Source organism: Stegostoma tigrinum, chromosome 19, assembly GCF_030684315.1.
Source record: "Stegostoma tigrinum isolate sSteTig4 chromosome 19, sSteTig4.hap1, whole genome shotgun sequence".
Classification (NCBI taxonomy): Eukaryota; Metazoa; Chordata; class Chondrichthyes; order Orectolobiformes; family Stegostomatidae; genus Stegostoma; species Stegostoma tigrinum.
The window spans coordinates 16456399-16478218 of NC_081372.1; the positions used below are offsets into that span (position 1 = coordinate 16456399).

A 21820-nucleotide genomic window follows, 5' to 3' on the forward strand; every position below is an offset into this window, starting at 1 on the left:
ACTCTGCTAAATCCAGCATTTGCTTTATCAGAGACCTCAGGCATGTTCCTCCTTTAGTAGCCCATTGTTCACCAAAACACATATGGCACTGCATTGTGAATAGCTCACATAATGGGCAACAAACTAAGCTTGTAAAACTCACTGGATTGACATGCCGTGGTCTAAATTATCCCATCATTGAATGCTCAGGGTGATGTTAATTATGAAGCAAATTACTTACTGCACAAACTTGGAAGTTTAGTTTCTCAGCTCTGAACGAAGGCAAAATTATTTCCAGTGATACTTGATGCTTTGAACCTGTATCTCAGTTGATAGTAAACAAGTGTTTATTGCATATGCACAATGATACAAAACACACTGTCACCAGTGACCTTTAAAATGCATCAATGTAAGATATTCTTAAGTCACCTTCTCCTGAATTACTTAATAAGTAACCTTGCTAAGTAGTATTCAAAGAAGTAAAGACATCTGTACATTCACAAAATCAGGGGCATCCAACCTATCATTAACATTTCCATTTTTTCTCTCTAGTCCAATGATTAGACTTGCATCTAAGCTAATTTTTAATTCAGTTTATGTGAGTTCAATTTATTGTTGTCACGTGTACCAAGATAGAGTGAAAAGCATTGTTTTTCATGCTCTACAGGCAGATCATGCCATACAAAGTGCATCAGGGCAGCAAAACAGAGTGCACAATGTTACAGTCCCAGAGATGGAGCAGAGAGATGGACCAGAATTAACATGTGAGAGACCCATTCAAAAATTTGATAACAGCAGGGATGATGATTTTAGGTTCAAATAGCAATCCTCATCCAGCGAGCAGAATTCGGAATTGGCCATTAGTCAACATGTGAATATTCCACAAATGGACAAACTTCCATGAATACATCAACTGTTTAATTGTAAATAACAAAAAGACTCAACCTCCACTGGTAATACTATGGTTGTAATTAATTATACAATATTCTTTTAAAGGATTGCAAGCTATACACTCAGCAGTTCACCATGTAATCTTTAATTAGCACAGTTATTCAACCTTCAGCAGTACAAAATGAATAGATTATTAACCTAAATGTAGTTTTGTAACTGATGGTGGATCTCATGCATAAGATCATGCAAGGTTATTCCTCAGTCCTCCAAAGCAACCCAGTTAACTTCAGGTAGCACTACATTTTAATAGATTCTATTTAATGTAAGTATTTAGGTTTTGTGAAGTGAGGGCTTTTTATACATTCTCATGTGGTGCTAAATGTGCCCTTTCAATTGTTTAAATGAGGCTCTTTGAATTTTACATTTAATACTTATCAGATACCTGAAGTGCAAAATGACGGTCAAAGATTCAATCAACTGCAATTAAACAGGGCACCATCGTCTCATTTTGATTTGCATGGCAAATAAAGTTGAATCACAGTGGTTGCAAAATAGATTAATTCATTTTAATCTAAATGTGCGTCCAATATCCAGTGAGGAGGTCCCACACAAATATTCAACTCAACCTGGACTAATAGCGGCATTAAACAGACTCTGCCGTCACAGTCCAAAGCACATGATTAGTGTGAGCTAGCAAACTGAACGGTCTAAAACACACCATAAACTGTGCAGAGGATACAGAATAAAAAGAGGAGGTAAAAGCTGAAAATGAGAGAGACAATAAGAGAGAGCATCGAAGAAAGGATGGACTCTCAGTCGTCAATATTTAAAAATCTGCATTTATACAGTGCCGTTCCTATGCTTATCTCAAAATGCTTTACAGCCAATTTAGCTTTTTTTATACACTCATGGGACAGGAATATCGCTGGCTGGGACCAGCATTTATTGCCCTTCCCTAGTTACTCTTGAGAAGGTGATGGTGAGCTGCCTTCTTTAACAACTGTAGCCCATAGCGAGTTTTGAGAAGATTTGTAGCTCAGGTTGAGGTTCTGGATGTGAGTTTGCTCGCTGAGCTGGAAGGTTCGTTTTCAGACGTTTCGTCACCATACTAGGTAACATCATCAGTAAGCCTCTGACGAAGCGCTGGTGTTATGTTCCGCTTTCTATTTATCTGGTTAGGTTTCCTTGGGTTGGTGATGTCATTTCCTGCATTGGTGATGTCATTTCTTGTTCTTTTTCTCAGGGGATGGTAGATTGGCTCCAAATCAATGTGTTTGTTGATGGAGTTCCGGTTGGAATGCCATGCTTCTAGGGATTCTCGTGCGTGTCTCTGTTTGGCTTGTCCTAGGATGGATGTGTTGTCCCAATCAAAGTGGTGTCCTTCCTCATCTGTATGTGAGGATACGAGTGATAGTGGGTCATGTCATTTTGTGGCTAGTTGATGTTCATGTATCCTGGTGGCTAGCTTTCTGCCAGTTTGTCCAATGTAATGTTTGTCACAGTTCTTGCAACCCTGATATCGGAGATCCCATGGGTGTACCATTGGTTTGTCTGTAGGTTTTGTTATTGAAAGTATCAGGGTTCTTAGCAGAGGCAGTAATGCAGAGACTCGAACAAACAGCTCTGCCAATCATCCAATCCAAGCTTTGGGTCCACTATGTGGATGACACCTTTGTCATCACGAAACAAAACAAATTAGAGGAAACTTTCAAGACCATCAATAATACCCTTTACTGGCATAACATTCACAAAAGAGGAGGAAAACAACAACAAACTGCCATTCCTCGATGTCACAGTAGAGCGAACAGCTAATGGGGAACTTCAAAGCAGCGTCTACAGGAAAACAACACATACGGACCAAATACTGAACTACAGGAGCAACCATCCCAACACCCACAAACGAAGCTACATTAGAACATTATTCCAACGAGCCACCACACACTGCAGCACAGAGGAACTACGCAGAGCAGAGGAAAATCACCTGTACAGCGTATTCAAAAAGAATGGGTGCCCAATGAACACAGTCCACCGATTCCTCAGCAATAAACCCAAACAAACAGACAAAACGGGCTCAGAAACCATAACCACTCTCCCCTACATCAAAGACATTTCGGAAATGACTGCCAGACTACTCGGACCTCTTGGCATCAGGGTAGCCCACAAACCCACCAACACACTAAAACAGTGGCTAATGAACTTAAAAGACCCTATACAGACAACTAATAAAACAAATGTCATCTACAAAATACCTTGCAAGAACTGTGACAAACACTACATTGGACAAACTGGCAGAAAGCTAGCCACCAGGATACATGAACATCAACTAGCCTCAAAACGACATGACCCACTATCACTCGTATCCTCACATACAGATGAGGAAGGACACCACTTTGATTGGGACAACACATCCATCCTAGGACAAGCCAGAGACACGCACGAGAATTCCTAGAAGCATGGCATTCCAACCGGAACTCCATCAACAAACACATTGATTTGGAGCCAATCTACCATCCCCTGAGAAAAAGAACAGGAAATGACATCACCAATGCAGGAAATGACATCACCAACCCAAGGAAACCTAACCAGATAAATAGAAAGCGGGACATAACACCAGCGCTTCGTCAGAGGCTCACTGATGATGTTACCTAGTATGGTGACGAAATGTCTGAAAACGAACCTTCCAGCTCAGCGAGCAAACTCACATCCAGAACTGTAGCCCATGTGCTGTAGGTAGACCCACAATGCCTTTAGAGAGGGAATTCCTGGATTTTAATCCAAGAATAATAAAGGAACAGCAGTATATTCCAAAGTCAAGGTGGTGAGTGGCTTGGAAGAAAGCTTACAGGTGGTAGTATTCCCTTGTGTCTGCTGCCCTTGCCCTTCCAGATGGAAGTGGTCTTGGATTTGGAAGGATCTGTCTGAGAATGTGTGAATTTCTGCAGTACATTTGGACAGTACACACTGCTGCTGCAGAATGCCCGTGAATGAGGAAGTGGGTCCTTGTTGATGTGATGCCAATCAAGCTGGCTGCTTTCTCCTGGATGGTGTCATAGTTCTTGAGTATCGTCAGAGCTGCACTCACCCAGGCAAGTGGGGAGTATTCCTTCACATTCCTGATTTGTACCATGTAAGATGGCGGACAGAATTTGGGGAGTCATAACCACAGGCCTGTTCTTGTAGCTATTGTGTTTATGTGGCGTTACCAGTTGAGTTTCTGGTCAATGGTAACCCCTAAGGATGTTGATAATGGGCGATTCAGTGATGTAATTCCATTGAAAGTCAAAGGATGGTTGTTAAATCAACTCTAATTGGGGATGGTCATTGCCTGACGTTTGTGTGGCATGAATGTTACTTGCCACTTGTCAATCCAAGCTGACACACCTCCATACCACCCCAGTTGACAACCTGCTACATTTCAGCAAGGTAACCTGATTCTTTCTTGTCTTTACTGGAGGATGGAAGTTGGCTGTAAAGTTACTATGCTACCACCAACAAAGGCCTCATGTGGCCATGGGGCTAGGAGGTGAATCTTGAACCTCCCTCCCCAGAACTTTATTGGGGCAGAGCCAGGAAGATGGCTGACTTCTGGTCCATCACCATCACCTCTCGGGGAGGTAATGGTGTAGCGGTAATATCACTGGACTAGTAAACTAGCAATCCCAGGCTAATGTTCTGGGAAACACGGGTTCAGATCCCACCATGGCATAGGAATTTTGAATTTAAAAAATTGGAATAGAAATGTGAACCTAGTGGCATCCACTGTCAATTGTCATGAAAACCCATTTGGACAATAAACATCCTTCAGGGAAGGCTTCTGAAGGAGGATCTAGGCCCGAAACATCAGCCTTCCTGCTCCTCTGATGCTGCTTGGCCTGCTGTATTCATCCAGCGCTATACCTTGTTATCTTCAGGGAAGGCAATCTGCCATTCTTACCCAGTCTGACTTACATGTAACTCCAGAACCATACCAATCTTGTCAACTCTCAACACCGCCACACACCCCCACACTGGTCAATTAGGGATGCGCGATAGGCCGATACCCACATCCAACAAATGAAAATAAATAAACCTAAAAACCTAAATAGATCCCCTTCCACCCCCGGGTCCGGAGGATTCTGCTCATTCATATTATTCTTTCCACAAAGGTTGACTGAGCTGCTGAAACATTCCTAGCATTTCACTTCTGATTTCAGACTTCAAGATTTAAATGATATAATCTGGTATTCCATCACCAAATCATCCTTTTCTTTCCACATGGAGACTACATGACACTGATACAACTCCCTCAGAGCCAGCACACAGAATGAACAAAGCCTTTGACACTCCTGTTTATACATGTCAGCCTGGGTTCCCTGATTGAATCAGATTAAAGTTCCAATCGGGAACTCATATTCTATGATGTCCACCCGGCTGACCTCGTTAAAATTACTACTAAGACCTATAGTATTTTTCTTTCATGCCAGAGAAGAAGGCTATTTGACTTGGTAAAATAACAGAAGATGGGAGGTTGACCAAAATTGATAATACAAACTAATGCCCATTTCTTGGGGGCAGTAGTTTGCACAGTTTTTAAGTGGTGACACATTCCTGAGGACCAGCTGCAAATATTTACAGCAGTTCTGGAAACTACTTACAAATATTTTTAATAACAAAGGCTGGCATACTCTTGAGACCTCTTTCCTGACAAAAGACAGTTTAAATCCAAAGGAAATTAATTCCATCTTTGCATAGAACATGTTTTGATTTGTATATAATAAAAGTAATATCCTTAATTCTAATGAGTTAACATATACAGAAAAATGAAAGTCAAACAAACATTTATGGTTAATTCAGGACAGCCTAGTATATCTTTAAGTTTCAATGGTTAGTTTTCAAAGGGTAGAGTTCAGGAGTAGGGTCATTGTCATAATCAGCACAGAGGAAATTCAGAGGGAATTCATTTCAATTTTGGAAACATGTTCCAATTAAAATATCTCACATTTGATTGGGACATCAAATTTCATGAATGCAAAGATTGGCCATTAGCTCAGGCACTGGGAGATATTTAGCAATCCATCCTATAAAACACTAGTACAAATTATCAGCTGAGACAGTGAACCAACCAGTCAACATTCAGCTTTTGCATCCTAAACACTTCAGCTTGCTGGGATCAATACCAGTGACTACGAAAGGCTTAAAACAGATGCCTACTTTCCAGGCTCTACAAGTGTAAACAAATATGATACTCCACTGAGCTTAGCGCATTAGAGAAATAAAAAATGTGTCTCCTGATTCTAAATGCTTCATGTGTGTGGTGTATATTTCAAAAAAGAAAAGATAAATGCTCATGAAACAGCCCAGTACCACATCTGAAGAAATACCAGAAAGTTACAATGCATGATACAAAACACCACAGCGAAGTAGATCAATCCATCGTGGACAGTCAATGGTATTATGAGGCTATGACTGCCTATTTGATTATAATGTTCCAGCAACTGGGCCTTGAGAAAAAGAGCAAATGTGACAACTGTTCGCTGCTCCACAGAGGAATGAGTGAATAAGTATACATTACTGAGACAGGTTAGAACTTGCTCCTGACACCATGTTATGGCCATTTGTATGATAAAGTGTAAATAACCTGTCAGACAATAACTAAAGACTTCTCTCCTGTACCTTTCCCCGAGGACTCAGCCTCTGAACAGGAGAAATAATTGCTTTAACAAGGTGGGAGATTCCAGTGATTGTTTGACTTCCATTGTCTTGCTGCCAGATGGTGGAAATGATGTAGTGCTTCGGAATACAATACGCAGGTCATGACCCAGTGATCTACAACACAGCCCAAGCAAGAAAAAAAGAATGGAAAAGTTTGTAAAATAAGGGATTTTTTTTGAAACTGTGATAGCAGTTGAACAATGAAAATTTTTTGTTCAATTCTTCAGAGATTGGGTCAATGGTAAAAAGTGTTGTGTGAGAATCATTCAGCCCATCCCCATAACTAATGAACTAGCTCTGAATCTGCTCTCAAACACAGCCTGTTAATACTATTCTAATGATGTCCCTGGAGGACCGTAATACCTTGTCACAAACATCACCTCCCTTCAGCACAGGCACATTCCAGTTCTTCCAAAAATACTTAAAGATGCAATAAAAACAGAAACATAAGTTCACCAGCATCTGTAGAGAAGAATGATGGATTAATGGTTCAGGTAATGGTCCTCTCTCAGAATTCCATTTCAACATGCCACTGTCTGTTCACAGTGGTTCCAATGAACAGTTTGTAACTGAAACATTAATACACTGTTTGCCTTTGTAGCAGTTAACTCTATTTTAATTTTTAATTTTAAATGTTTGCCTTTTGCTGTTTTTTGTATTTTTAACAGTGCATTTTCTCAACTTTCAGATGCCAGTAGAGAGAATGTACTTAATATATAACATTACAGTCAGAAATGATTCAATACCACTATTCCATTTCTGGATTTTGACTAACATGGTCACTGTCCCAGTTTAACTTTATCAGACTGCCTAATCACTATCATGTATCTATTTCAAGAATACAGGATAAGCAACGGGCCATTCAGCCCTTTGAACCTGTTCTACCATTCCATAAGATCATGACTTACTTGCCTCATTAAGTCTATACACAGTGAATTATTGGGTTTAGAATGGACACCTTCAATGATCGATAGATACAACAGTAGATTGCAAATGAGAATTGGATAAATACCTAAAGGGAAATAGATAGGTGGCATAAAAACACGAAGTGAAGCTGAACCAACAGACCAGTATAAAGACCCAATAACCGACATGATAGATCAACTGGCCTCCCTCTGTGTTGTGTTATTCAATAATATGCTTTTATGTCACTATCATATAGCGAACCAGAGAATTAGCTCCACTACACTTTTATATTTCACCCCTAGAAATCTATCATTCTCTTTTCCATTAACAGTTTGATGCCCATGCTGTCTTCATTTGTTATAGAAATGCAGAATTCTTCACTGCTTTCACAAGTACTGAAAGCAAACCTGATCAGAGACTGTACTAATAGGGGCAAGAAGGCAGAATACATCGTTGATTGAGGATCATCTTCTTAAGAAGTACAAGGAGGAATAAGGTGAAAACGGCTGACATTTCCTAAGATCTGTTTCTTTTTATTTATTAAACCATTTTATTTCAACATCTTTAATACTGTTGTAGTGAAAGAACAAGCTCCCGTGTATATAGGTTTTCGTAACATTAGGTTGTCCTGAATGTACTTTCAAGCAATTTAAGTACTGTTGAAGTGTAGCAATGTTGTAAAGTAGAAAACAACATTGGCAATTTTCACACAGTGAACTTCAACAGCAGCAGTGAGGGGACAACTGGGTAATCTGTTTGCAGTGACGCTGTTTGACAGCAATATTGGTGAGAGCAGCATAGACAATTCCCCTTTTCTTCTTTGACTAATATAAAGCACGTGGAACAGACTGACAGGAAGTGCCACCCAAGAACTAATGAGATTACTGTTATTTAAAAAGAAATCAAAACACTTTGTTCGTTCTAATATTGAGTGCTGAAAATTAAATCTATACAATTAAAGCTTGAAGCGTTTCAATAAACTGGACAGAGCTCAATATATGAAGTCACATGAAAACATAGTACAAATTGTGCTTTACAATTGAATAGGTGTTTTTGACAGAATCAATTATACAACAGAATAAGGAACAAAACCAGACCCTGGACAGACCTGTCATTTAAGAATGTTTCTATCCCTTTGACCTGTGAGCATTTGGAATTTGAAAACGTCTGCTTTAGATTAAAAGAAAGCAGCATTTGCATCACCCAAACATACCACTGAAACATCCTCAACTCAAGAGCTACAATATGTCACAATTTCATTTCAGTCTATTAACTGTCAATTAGTTAATCTAACAACCACATTTGACTAATTTGAAGGTTTCTGCTAAATCTTATGTTGCTCTTGTAACTCATTCAATTTCCTAATAAGCCTGGCTCTGTGCAATATGTTGTTCTATATCCAATCAATTTATAGCTTCTAAGAATAAGTTATAGTCAGAAGTTGTGGGAAGAGTAGATAGCATGGTGGGTGATGGTAGTGATCATAACATAGTTTAACTTTGCTGCTGGACCATTGACCAGATTTGAACGACAGCATAGGAGAACCAAGCATTATAGAGGAAACAAGATCAATCAGCCATGAACATTTAAAAAAGGGCAAGCTCAAAAGGTTGGAAGGCCTACTCTTGATCCTGTTTCCTGTATTCTCATTGTGGTAATAATGTTTAGGAGTTTGAAATAAAGTAAAACTCAGCAACAACTGGGATCAGACGAGATGTACTTAGTTTCTGCTTCAGCAATATTTTGCAAGGAGGCGGGGTGGAACATTACATTTAATTTCCAAAGTGAGTTTCATCGCATCTCAGAAAAGCTGATGTTTATCCATTACAAGAAAAAACATGACCATGAAATTGGAGAACATATTTTCGACCTATAACCTAATTATTGCGCCTTTCCCTCTCAAATCCAAAGCTATGCCATTTGCCTCATTGTAAAGAGTGGAGTGCTTTTTACATTAACTAGGACCCAAGTGGATCGTAATTACTCAGTACTCTCACGACTGTGTTCAGAGTTCACTGGTACTGCACAAAAAAAGCATTGAACCATAGAAACAATTCAGAAGACAGTCAATAGAAAAATAATCTACAATTATTTGGTAATAGGAATTAATCAGCAGCATAACAATATACTGGCACCAGACCCTCAAATACTCCGGAAATGAGCTGAAACGGTAGCATTTTTAGATATTTTCTAATTAAGTTGCATTAGGGATGTTATTATAATCTCCAGAGCAGGTGGAACCTGAACCCAAATCTCCTGGTTCATAGGTAGCTACTACCACTGCACCACAAGAGCTCTTAGGGTAGCATTTTCAGTTTGATAAATAAAACATAAACCGGAATATAAAAGTGCTATCATTAAGAGAATTTTCACTTACTTTATTCTGTATTTTGTCTGCCACTGTTTCTGCTAATGCACAGCAGTTGCAAAGCAGGCAGGGGGGTGGGGTTGGTGGTAGCAGGCTGGATGATAGACTGTTGCATAAACAAAGTGTGTTACACCATTTACCTGCAAATATTATAAGTGCAGAAAAGAATATGAAGAGTAATGGGTTTATCATGTTAAACAAGAAAGTTGTAAATTATGTTTTTGCTCATGGTAAATGTGCAGCTCAGCCAAACACGGGTTGTGTCAGCAACACTTAGCGTTACATGTGACACTGATAAGCCTTGACAATTTGTGAACACAGCTTGTGACAGCTAAAAAGCACAAAGCTCACCAGACTAGCAGCCCTCAATCAGGCTGCAAAAGAAACTGTCACCTCGCACGCATATATATATATAAAAAAACCCACACAGACAGGGGATGTATCTCAAGGCTTGTCATTTTCCTAAAACGAAAAAGAATTCATAAAAGAAACTGTTGCTGCCAAAAAAATGTCTGACCGTAGCAAAGTACAACAAGACAGATGCACTGCTCCATATGATAGAATACCTTTACCATGGATCACCACTCTTTTTCTCCCTGCACCTTCTCTTTCATGTTACTCGCCTCCATTACTCATAGCAGATAAGAAAATGTGAAAAAGTAATAATAATTAGACAAGGACAAATGGCTGGACATGGATATGGATGGCTTGTTCCACTAAATAACGGCCTGTTACCATGCCAACTCGCCGGCAGAGTGCTGATCTGACAGAGCACTGAGCCGCTAACACAATGGCACATCATCCGTTATAGCTGGGCTCGGGCACTGTTCACTGAACACGAGACAGTGCCCAGGGCCTCATGCTCCATCAGTTAAAGTCAAGAGAAGCTATTTTTTTCATTACACAGAGCCACACGATTTGGTTGGAGCAAATTAGGCAGCAGCTCAGTGCATCAGGAAAATCCATGGTCCATTTACGGATTCAGACAACTAGGACGATGTGAAAAAGCATGCTTACAGAGCCGGGAACAAGCTTCTGAAAGTGCTCTGTCAGTGTGTTACACAGAGCAGTGTATCAGGCAAGAAAGGGCCAGGCAATGTCACTTAGCAAGAGGGCAGAGGCATGTCTTAGAGTGCAACGCAAAACTGTAGCACAGGTAGGTGTCATTACAGAGCAGTACTGTACCACATCTAGAAATCAACAAAATACACAGAGTATAGCAAGTCAATACTTGACAGGATAAGTTAGGTTAGAACACAATGCCTGGTCCAATGTGTTATTCAGCATCACAGAAAAAGAATCAGTACATCACTCAGTAGAGAATGACAGAACGTTACCAATGACTAAAGTTTCACAGGACCACTGCTCACACGACTCAGTGACATACATCAGGATTACAAAATCAAAATAACGCGGAATCTGGAAATCTGAAACTTAAGGTGAAAAAATGGAACTGCAGTGTTTATGGAGAGTGAAACAGAGCCAAATCCCCACTCCTGTCATCCAAATATCTGATGTATTTTATCAGAGAGAAATTGAATGGATACAACCTCTCTTTGTATTGTAAGAAGGGAAACTCTTGGGACAATATTTCCTCAAGTTATTCCACTGTAGAAAAAGTCTCAATGTGAGTGCAAAGAACACTTTTAAGATTTCACCCCAAAAGCCAACATGAATCTTCCATCATGTGTTAGGCTGGTTGTGATATTGAAGCTGAAAACTTTTGGTACAACTTTAACCTTAAGACGTTCAATCATCTTCAGCCCAGGATGTTGACGAGACGATTCATCTCTGTCTCCTCCTGAATCGCTAGCATCACAGATACCAGCCTTCAGCCAATTTGATTCACTCAACATGAAATTAAGAAATGACTGCAGACATTGGATACTGCAAGGGCAATGGACACTGAAAAGTACTCCAGCAATAGTACTGAATAATAGTCAAGCTATTCCAGTACAACTACAGTAGTGGCATCTACCTGACATTATGGAAACTTGTACCAGTAAGTCCTGTCCTTAAAAAGCAGTGTAAAACGTCACATGACACCCGGGAATAATCCAACAGATTTACTTAAAATCACAAGCTTTCAGAATATGGCTCCTTTATCAGGTGAAGTGACACAAGAGCAGAGTTCCAAAAGCTTGCAATTGTAAATAAATCTGTTGGACTATAAACTAGTGTCATGTGGCTTTTGATTTTGTCCATCCCAGGCCAACAGTGACATCTCCACTTCACAAAAAGCATATCAAAGCAAACCCAGATAATTACCATCACATCAGTCTGTTCACGATCATCAACCAAGTGCTGGATGGTCAGGCAGTACTTGCTCAGCAATAAGCCACTCGAAATAAGAACTCATGGCGTTAGGGGCATGGATACAAGATTGGATGATTGGCAGTAGGCAGGCAGTGGAGATAACAAAGACTTTTTCAGGATGGCACCTGGTGACTAGTGAAGTTCTGCAAACGTCAATGTTGGTATGACAACTCTTCATGTTATACAAAGTAACTCAGGGCATTGTTGCTAAGCTCGCAGATGACACAAATATGAATGGACAGACAGGTAATGTTGAGGAAACAGGAAGGCTGTACAAGGAGTTGCACAGGCAAGGGGAGTGGATATAGAAGTGGCAGATGGAATACAGTGTGGGAAAATGTGAGGCTGTGCACTTCGATCCGAAGAATAGAGGCAGAGGCTATTTTCTGAACAGGGGAAGTTTTCAGAAATCCAAAGCACAAAGAGGCTTAGGAGTCTTAGTTCAAATTCTCTTAAGGTTCAGTTGGCAGTTAGGAAATCAAATGCACTGTCAGATTCATTTTGAGAGGGCTAGTATACAAGCACAGGAACGTACTGCTGAGGCTGTATGAGGCTCTGGTCAGACCACATTTGGAATAATGTGAGTAGTTTTAGATTCTGTATCTAAGGAAGGACATGCTGACCTTGGAGGGGATCCAGAGGAGGTTTCCAGGAATGATCACAGGACTGAAGGACTTGTCATATGAGGAGTGGTTGAGGAGTTTTGGTTTGTACTCAATGGAATTTAGAAGGATGAGGGGTGAATCTCATTGAAACTTACAAAACAAAAGCAGCCTGTATAGAATGGATGTGAAGGAGATGTTTTCAGTCATAGGAGAGACTAGAAGCTGATGGCACAGCCTCAGAGTAAAGGGACAATGCTGTAGAATCAAAATGAGGAGGAATTTCATCAAAGGGTGTGAATCTGTGGAAATCATCACTGCAGAAGGCTGTGGATACCAAGTCATTGAGTGTATTTAAGACTGATGTAGTTGGATTCTTGATTAGTATGGGGATCAAAGATTATAGAGAGAAAGCAGAAGAATGGGTTTGAGAAATGTATTAGTTATGATTGATTAGTGAATCAGACTCAATGGGCTGTAAGGTCTAATTCTGTTTATATATCTTATGATCTTCTGGTCAATAACATTCAGTTTCGGTTCCTTCAGTACCAGTTGTCTTCTAACCTTCATCTTCATCCAGAAATGGGCAGAAGAGCTGATTGAAAGAAGTAAGCTGAGAATGATAGCCCTTGACATTATGGTAACATTTAACTGAGTATGCTGTTAAGGACGTCAGAAAAACTGCAGTCAATAAAAATCAAGAGGAACACAGCACTGGTTGATGTTATGCCTAGTATAAAGGATGAATTTTGAGGTTGTTGAAGGCCATGCAATCATCACAACCAAAGAACATTACTGCAGGAGTTTTTTGGTATAAAGTTCTATCTTTGCAAAAGAATTTCAGCTGCTTTATCACTCACATTCCTTCAGTTATAAAGCCAGTAATAGGATGCTTACTAATGATTGCACAGTCTTCAGTACAATTTGTAACTCCTTGGAAAATGAAGCAATCCATGTCATTAGGCAGCAAGATCTGGAAAATATTAAGATGAGGGTAGATTAGTGGAAATTAACATTTGCACCACACAAACACTAGGCAATTAGCATTTCTAAACAAGAGAGAATCTGACCACCTTCCACGAACATTGAACTGTGTTAAAGTTGATGAACCCGAAATAAAGTTTCAGGGCCACAAAATGGCACCGGCAAGCAAGATGTTGGTTTGAAGCATGTCTACTTCAATGCCAGGAGCGTCCAGAATAAGGTGGGTGAACTTGCAGCATGGGTTAGTACCTGGGACTTCGATGTTGTGGCCATTTCGGAAACATGGATAGAGCAGGGACAGGAATGGTTGTTGCAGGTTCCAGGATTTACATGTTTCAGTAAGAACAGAGAAGATGGTAAAAGGGGCGGGGGAGAGAGGTGTGGCATTGTTGGTCAAGGACAGTATTACAGTTGCAGAAAGGATGTTTGGGGACTCATCAACTGAGGTAGTATGGGCTGAGGTTAGAAACAGGAAAGGAGAGGTCACCTTATTGGGAGTTTTCTATAGGCCTCCGAATAGTTCCAGAGATGTAAAGGAAAGGATAGCAAAGATGATTCTCGACAGGAGTGAGAGACACAGGGTAGTTGTCATGGGGGACTTCAACTTTCCAAATATTGACAGGGAACACTATAGTTCGAGTACTATAGATGGGTCAGTTTTTGTCCAGTGTGTGCAGGAGGGCTTCCTGACACAGCATGTAGATAGGCCAACAAGGGGCGAAGCCACATTAGATTTGGTACTGGGTAATGAGCCCGGCCAGGTATTAGATTTGGAAGTAGGCGAGCACTTTTGTGATAGCGATCACAATTCTGTTATGTTTACTTTAGTGATGGAAAGGGATAGGTGTATACCACTGGGCAAGAGTTACAGCTGGGGGAAAGGCAATTGCGATGAGATTAGGCAAGATTTAGGGAGCATAGGATGGGGAAGGAAACTGCAGGGGATGGGCACATTAGAAATGTGGAGCTTATTCAAGGAAAAGCTCCTGTGTGTCCTAGATAAGTATGTACCTGTCAGGCAGGGAGGAAGCTGTAGAGCACGGGAGCTGTGGTTTACGAAGGAGGTGGAATCTCTGGTCAAGAGGAAGAAGGCAGCTTATGTTAGGATGAGATGTGAAGGCTCAGTTAGGGCACTTGAGGGCTACGAGGTAGCCAGGAAAGACCTAAAAAGAGAGCTCAGAAGAGCCAGGAGGAGACATGAGAAGTTGTTGGTGGATAGGATCAGGGTAAACCCTAAGGCTTTCTATAGGTATTTAAGGAATAAAAGAATGACGAAAGTAAGATTAGGGCCAATCAAGGATAGTAGTGGGAAGTTGTGTGTGGAGTCAGAGCTCATAGGGGAAGCACTAAATGAATACTTTTCAACAGTATTCACTCTAGAAAATGACAATGCTGTCGAGGAGAATACTGAGATACAGGCTACTAGACTAGGTGGGATTGAGGTTCAGAAGGAAGAGGTATTAGAAATCCTACAGAGGGTGAAGATATATAAGTCCCCTGGGCCGGATGGGATTTATCCTGGGATCCTCTGGGAAGCCAGGGAGGAGATTGCCGAGCCTTTGGCATTGATCTTTAACTCGTCATTGTCTACAGGAATAGTGCCAGATGACTGGAGGATAGCAAATGTGGTTCCCCTGTTCAAGAAGGGGAGTAGAGACAACCCTGGTAATTATAGACCAGTGAGCCTTACCTCAGTTGTTGGTAAAGTGTTGGAAAAGGTTATAAGGGATAGGATTTATAATCATCTAGAAAAGAATAAATTGATTCGGGATAGTCAGCACGGTTTTGTGAAGGGAAGGTTGTGCCTCACAAACCTTATTGAGTTCTTTGAGAAGGTGACCAAACAGGTAGATGAGAGTAAACCGGTTGATGTGGTGTATATGGATTTCAGCAAGGCGTTCGATAAGGTTCCCCACAATAGGCTATTGTACAAAATGCGGAGGAATGGAATTGTGGGAGATATAGCAGTTTGGATCGGAAATTGGCTTGCTGAAAGAAGACAGAGGGTGGTAGTTGATGGGAAATGTTCATCCTGGAGACCAGTTACTAGTGGTGTACTGCAAGGGTCAGTGTTGGGTCCTCTGCTGTTTGTCATTTTTATAAATGACCTGGATGAGGGTGTAGAAGGATGGGTTAGTAAATTTGCAGACGACACTAAGATCGGTGGAGTTGTGGATACTGTCGAATGATGCTGTAGGTTGCAGAGAGACATAGATAAGCTGCAGAGCTGGGCTGAGAGGTGGCAAATGGAGTTTAATGCAGACAAGTGTGAGGTGATGCACTTTGGTAGGAGTAACCGTAAGGCAAAGTACTGGGCTAATGGTAAGATTCTTAGTAGTGTAGATGAGCAGAGATATCTCGGTGTCCATGTACACAGATCCTTGAAAGTTACCACCCAGGTTGACAGGGCTGTTAAGAAGGCATACTGTGTTTTAGCTTTTATTAACAGAGGGATCGAGTTCCGAAACCAAGAGGTTACGTTGCAGCTGTACAAAACTCTGGTGCGGTCGCACTTGGAGTATTGCATACAGTTCTGGTCACCGCATTATAAGAAGGATGTGGAAGCTTTGGAAAGGGTGCAGAGGAGATTTACTAGGATGTTGCCTGGTATGGAGGGAAGGTCTTACAAGGAAAGGCTGAGGGACCTGAGGCTGTTTTCGTTCGTGAGAAGAAGGTTGAGAGGTGACTTAATTGAAACATATAAAATAATCAGAGGGTTAGATAGGGTGGATAGGAAGAGCCTTTTTCCTAGGATGGTGATGGCGAGCATGAGGGGGCATAGCTTTAAATTGAGGGGTGAAAGATATAGGACAGATGTCAGAGGTAGTTTCTTTACTCAAAGAGTAATAAGGGAATGGAACGTTTTGCCTGCAATGGTTGTAGATTCGCCAACTTTAGGTACATTTAAGTCGTCATTGGATAAACATATGGACGTACAGGGGAATAGTGTAGGTTAGATAGGTATGACAGGTCGGCACAACATCGAGGGCCGAAGGGCCTGTACTGTGCTGTAATGTTCTATGTTCTATGAACCCCATCACTCCCACAGCGTTACCATTACCAGAAATTGAACAGAACTAGTCATATAAATATGGTGGCTACAAGTGCAGGCCAGATGCTGGGAATTCTACGGCAAGTAACTGTCAGCACCATGTATTTTTTTAAATCTTTGTTTTTAAATCTGAAGTCTTGAAATAAGAAAGAACTGTTTTTAAACCCTAGATAACTAAGTGTGGAGCTGGATGAACACAGCAGGCCAAGCAACTTTTGTGCTCCTAAGATGCTGCTTGGCCTGCTGTGTTCATCCAGCTCCACACTTAGTTATCTCGGATTCTCCAGCATCTGCAGTTCCTATTATCTCTCCTTTTAAACCTAAATTGTTTAAAAAAATAGCTGAGATTTTGAAAGCAAGTAACCTGATAACCATGGTAGGCATGCAAATGATTGTTTGAACAAGTAGCAATTGAAGTTCAGATTGCAGATGATCTGGAGCCAAAGGTATATACTGATGCAGCTCTTGTTGGGAATAAGAAATTGATTGGTCTGTGCATTACTGACATTTATTAATAAGAGTCCATTCAATTGCCAATACTGCGCGATTTGTTCTTGGGTGACTGAGCAGCTTGGAGCTGGAAACAAGTTACCGATACTGAAAGAGAGAGAAAAGAGAAGTGTGCAGATCTTCTCCCAGTCAAGAAGCTTCCTGTTCTATGTCATCAAAAACTGATCTTAACCTTGAAAAAAACCAATTACCTTTCTTACAGCAGTTATTGTAATGTGTGACTTTTGAATTTGTAACTCAGAGACATTTCCTGAGGACTTCTTACAAACTCACGGAGACACTCAGAGAACCAGATCACCCGAACCTGGAAGCAAAGACCATTGAACAGACATTGTTATATGCAAAGGTTTGTTTCATATTTCACCTGTTCAGTCAAGAAACCTTGTCCATCATCATTAATCGACTTTGTTTTGAAAGTTGTGGGACTGTGTGTACTTTAACATTTGGTAAAACCCTGGAAATAGCAGGGCTCGACTTACAACGTACCACCTCCAGTGACTCATAACAGTGCTTCACTCCCATCACCCCAAATTCTCAACCTTCATGTTCAACAAGGCACAAGTCAGGAGTGCTCTCCATTTGCTTTGATAAGCGTGGCTCCAAGACACAGGAAGCTCAATACCATCCAAGACAAAGCAACCCACCTGACCAGCACCCTGCCAAGAACATTCAAATTCACTCCCTCCACCATCTATGTACACTAGCAGCAGTGTGCTGCTTGTACAAGATACACTGCAGTAACTTGCTAATCCTCTTTCAAGACAACCTTCCAAATCAATTGTCTCTACCACCTCAATGGACAAAGATAACAGGTGTATGAGTATACCACCACCAGCAAGCTCTCCTTCAAGCCACGTGTAATTCTGATATGGAACTATATCACTGTTTCTTCACTGTCACTGGGTCAAAATGCAGGAACTCCCTTCCAATAACATTGTGAGCATTCATACACTCCACGGACAGCCACAGCTGAAGGTGACCACTTACAATTACCTTCTCAAGAACAATTATGGATGTGCAATAAAGGCTGGCATGGACAGTGACAACTATATTGCATGGAGGAACAATTTTTTTAAAAAAGGGATGGTTGCCCAAGTAACATATGGAGCAAATAATATCCCTCCTCATCACTGGACAGCAGTCTCCCATTGACTAGACTAGTGCATAAGATGGCCCATTTCTATGTCAGATTCCCTCCTGTTATTTGTTAATATTCACTGATAAGAAACTTGCAGACAGAGAGCTGCACATCCCTTCACTTGGGCTAAAATGTGGCATTTATTCAGCTTTTATTCCTAAGCACAAACACTGATCATCAAGTATCATTTGTGTTTGATTTTGATACAGAAACTCATGCAGTGATCTTGCATTTTGCCATCCACTTTAAACATTAACATTTGTAACAAGAGCCTCTGAAGCCAAAATTAAATTGGCCAAATCAGTATTGACAGTCTTGAAATGGGACCTAATAAACAAAACAAACCCAAAGAACTGCAGATGCTAGAAATCAGAAACTAGTACATAAATTGCTGGAAAAACTCAGCAGGTCTGGAGGGAAAGTAGAGTTAATGTTTTGGGTCCAGTGACCCTTCTTCAGAACAGAAATGGGATCTGCCTGATTAGTAAGCACTGTGACCACTCCATACTAACAGGGTTATCTCTAGGTAGTGAAGTATTCAGCTGTTTCAGTTGATTAACTGTTTAAATGTGCAAATAATAAAAGTTTCAATTGTTCCATAGATTCCTCATTAGACAGAGAGGACTGGTAACAAGTTAAATCTGAGGGTTATCAAACTCAGCTGAGGAGTGTTTGAAAAGGCAGGGTGTTCATGATGATTTCATCTGGGAATTGAACCCATGCTATTGACATTACTCTTCAGTTATCCAACCAACTCAGTTAACTGACCCCAACAAATATCCCTACAGTGACACATACGTGCCTTCTAAAATATCAAATGGGCTTCTGAGCAGAGTGCACATCAAATCACTCTGGTCAATTTTGCTGCAGGCACAGTAAAAGGAGATCCAAAAAAACCGAAATGCTTCCCCAGATCCCACAAAAATAATCAAAGTTGCTGCTGCCTTCATCTGCCTCACCCTGCCGCTCCACCCTCTGATGATTGTGAAAGCTCCCCCAGGATTAATATTGCTGCCTTTTGGGGTGTATCGGACCCATCCAATGTTATATCGATCTGACTCCTCAGAATATGACATTTCTCCAATTTGAAACCCAGTATCAGTATTGATAATTCCAGTTTAGGGATAACACAACTAGATGCAAAATGAAAACATTGATTACTTTGTGCAAAAAGATAACTCAATTTGATATCAGTTTACAACTTGCAAAGTGGACTTTTAAATTTCTTACACTTGTCATCCTTAAGATCTCTACAAATGGTACAGTCAAGGTGTCAGCAAGTTGCATTGAGCTTGAAATAGTTTGTGATTACAATGCCTTTTGGTCAGATACCTTGCTGGGGTAAAGTTAACAAGGTCCAGACCTGGAAATAACCATTAGACCATAAGACATAGGAGCGGAAGTAAGGCCATTTGGCCCATCAAGTCCACTCCGCCATTTAAATCATGGCTGATGGGCATTTCAACACCACTTCCCTGCACTCTCCCCGTAGCCCTTGATTCCTTCTGAGATCAAGAATTTGTCGATCTCTGCCTTGAAGGCATCCAATGTCCCGGCCTCCACTGCACTCTGTGGCAATGAATTCCATAAGCCCACCTCTCTCTGGCTGAAGAAATGTCGTTTCATTTCAGTTTTAAATTTACCCCCTTTAATTTTAAGGCTGTGCCCACGGGTCCTAGCCTCCCCGCCTAACGGAAACAACTTCCTAGCATCCACCCCTTCTAAACCATACATTATCTTGTAAGTTTCTATTACATCTCCCCCCAACCTTCTAAACTCTAATGAGTACAATCCCAGGATCCTTAGCCGTTCATCATACGTTAAACCTACCATTCCAGGGATCATCTGTGTGAATCTCCGCTGGACATGCTCCAGGGCTAGTATGTCCTTCCTGAGGTGTGGGGCCCAAAATTGGACACAGTATTCTAAATGGGGCCTAACTAGACCCTTATAAAGCCTCAGAAGCACATCGCTGCTTTTATATTCCAACCCTCTTGAGATAAACGGCAATGATAAATGACTCTGGCCGAAATCTTGCATAACAGGCAGCTTTGGCCAGCCTGCCAATGTTAAGATCTACCTGACTTACTTTTCTTGTAAAGTAATTCAAGATAGATGTACGTGATGCAATTGGGTTATAACGCTTCCCCCACTACCTCATAGACTTAGAATCCAATACGACCCCGGGAAATGAATTCAGAGTTCAATCTATACTCTGTAGGTTATTAACCAACTTGAGAATAATCATTCTGGTTAATCTCAACTGAGATATTGAGAACTTCCACAGGTACAGAACTACCCGTAACACAATGTAAATTGTTAACATGTTGGCTATACAAATTTAGAGACTTCATGGATGGGGAGTATAAGAAACTTAAAAGTCCACATTTCAAGTCCGAAGATGTTCTTCTGAGTTACAATTGACCTACATTATTGGACAAAATAACAGATGTTTACACTTTTTGTCTGGCTGTGCTGTAGCTAATCTGGGGAATGATCAATACTGACTCTGGTTGCAATGTTGGAGATGAGAATCAATCCCTAGCAAAAAAAACCCCTCACTTCAATGTGGAGAAAAAAAATTGCCAAAAATTATTTAAACACAAAAAGTACTCGTTACCTGACCCTTAAGGCAATAAAAATTGCTGCTTCCTGTTTTTTATTGTCCAATATAATCCAATCTCAAAGCCATCATAAATGTTATATAGATCAGCCATGAATACAACTCAGCTTCTTTTCAATGACCCAAGCAATTCTGTTGACATTTTCAACCCTGGAAGTGTCAGAACATCTGAAAAATACTCAAATGTTAAGACTTTTGGTACAAGTTGGGAAAAAAATTGATGCTTTATTCAATAAAAAACTGCAGCAAACATTTAAAACAAAACAGAACTAGCATAACTTAAAATAAATCTTGTAACTGTAATACATCCCTTTTTAATCAAGTTGAATAACAATTAATTACACACATTCATTTATCACTCCATCAAAAGTGTCCTTGAATGGCACAAGTTGGAGTATTTGTCCAGCTTTAAGATCAGGGCCTCAGTTTCAGGGAGAAACATTTAATGAAATCCTTAAATAAACTGTCACACTTTTAATGAGGGTCTAGATTGGGAAATCCTCCCTCTCATATGAGTTACATTCCATAAGAAAAAATACATCCAAAATTGTTTGTCAACCAGAAAGCTCACCAGATATCAGTATGAAGTTCAATAAATAGTATTCACAATGTGCCAACTTGTAATGAGAGAGAGAAGGGGAGAAATGTTCCATACAATGTCTGCACTGCTGTAATAAAACTTGTGCTTTTAAAACTGATTAATAATAAAGCTTATTAATAATAGAAAGTAAAGACATTAGGTTATTTTCCTGTTATATAC

At 40.5% G+C, this 21820-nt stretch overlaps 1 long non-coding RNA gene across 1 annotated transcript in view; it reads right to left on the bottom strand.

Annotated features, from left to right (window-relative positions):
• Nucleotides 1-21820, bottom strand: part of LOC132210723 (uncharacterized) — a 124596-nt gene that overhangs the window by 62362 nt on the left and 40414 nt on the right. The window contains exon 2 of the long non-coding RNA XR_009446903.1: nt 13651-13726. This is a non-coding gene — a long non-coding RNA (uncharacterized LOC132210723). The remainder of the gene's footprint in view (nt 1-13650; nt 13727-21820) is intronic.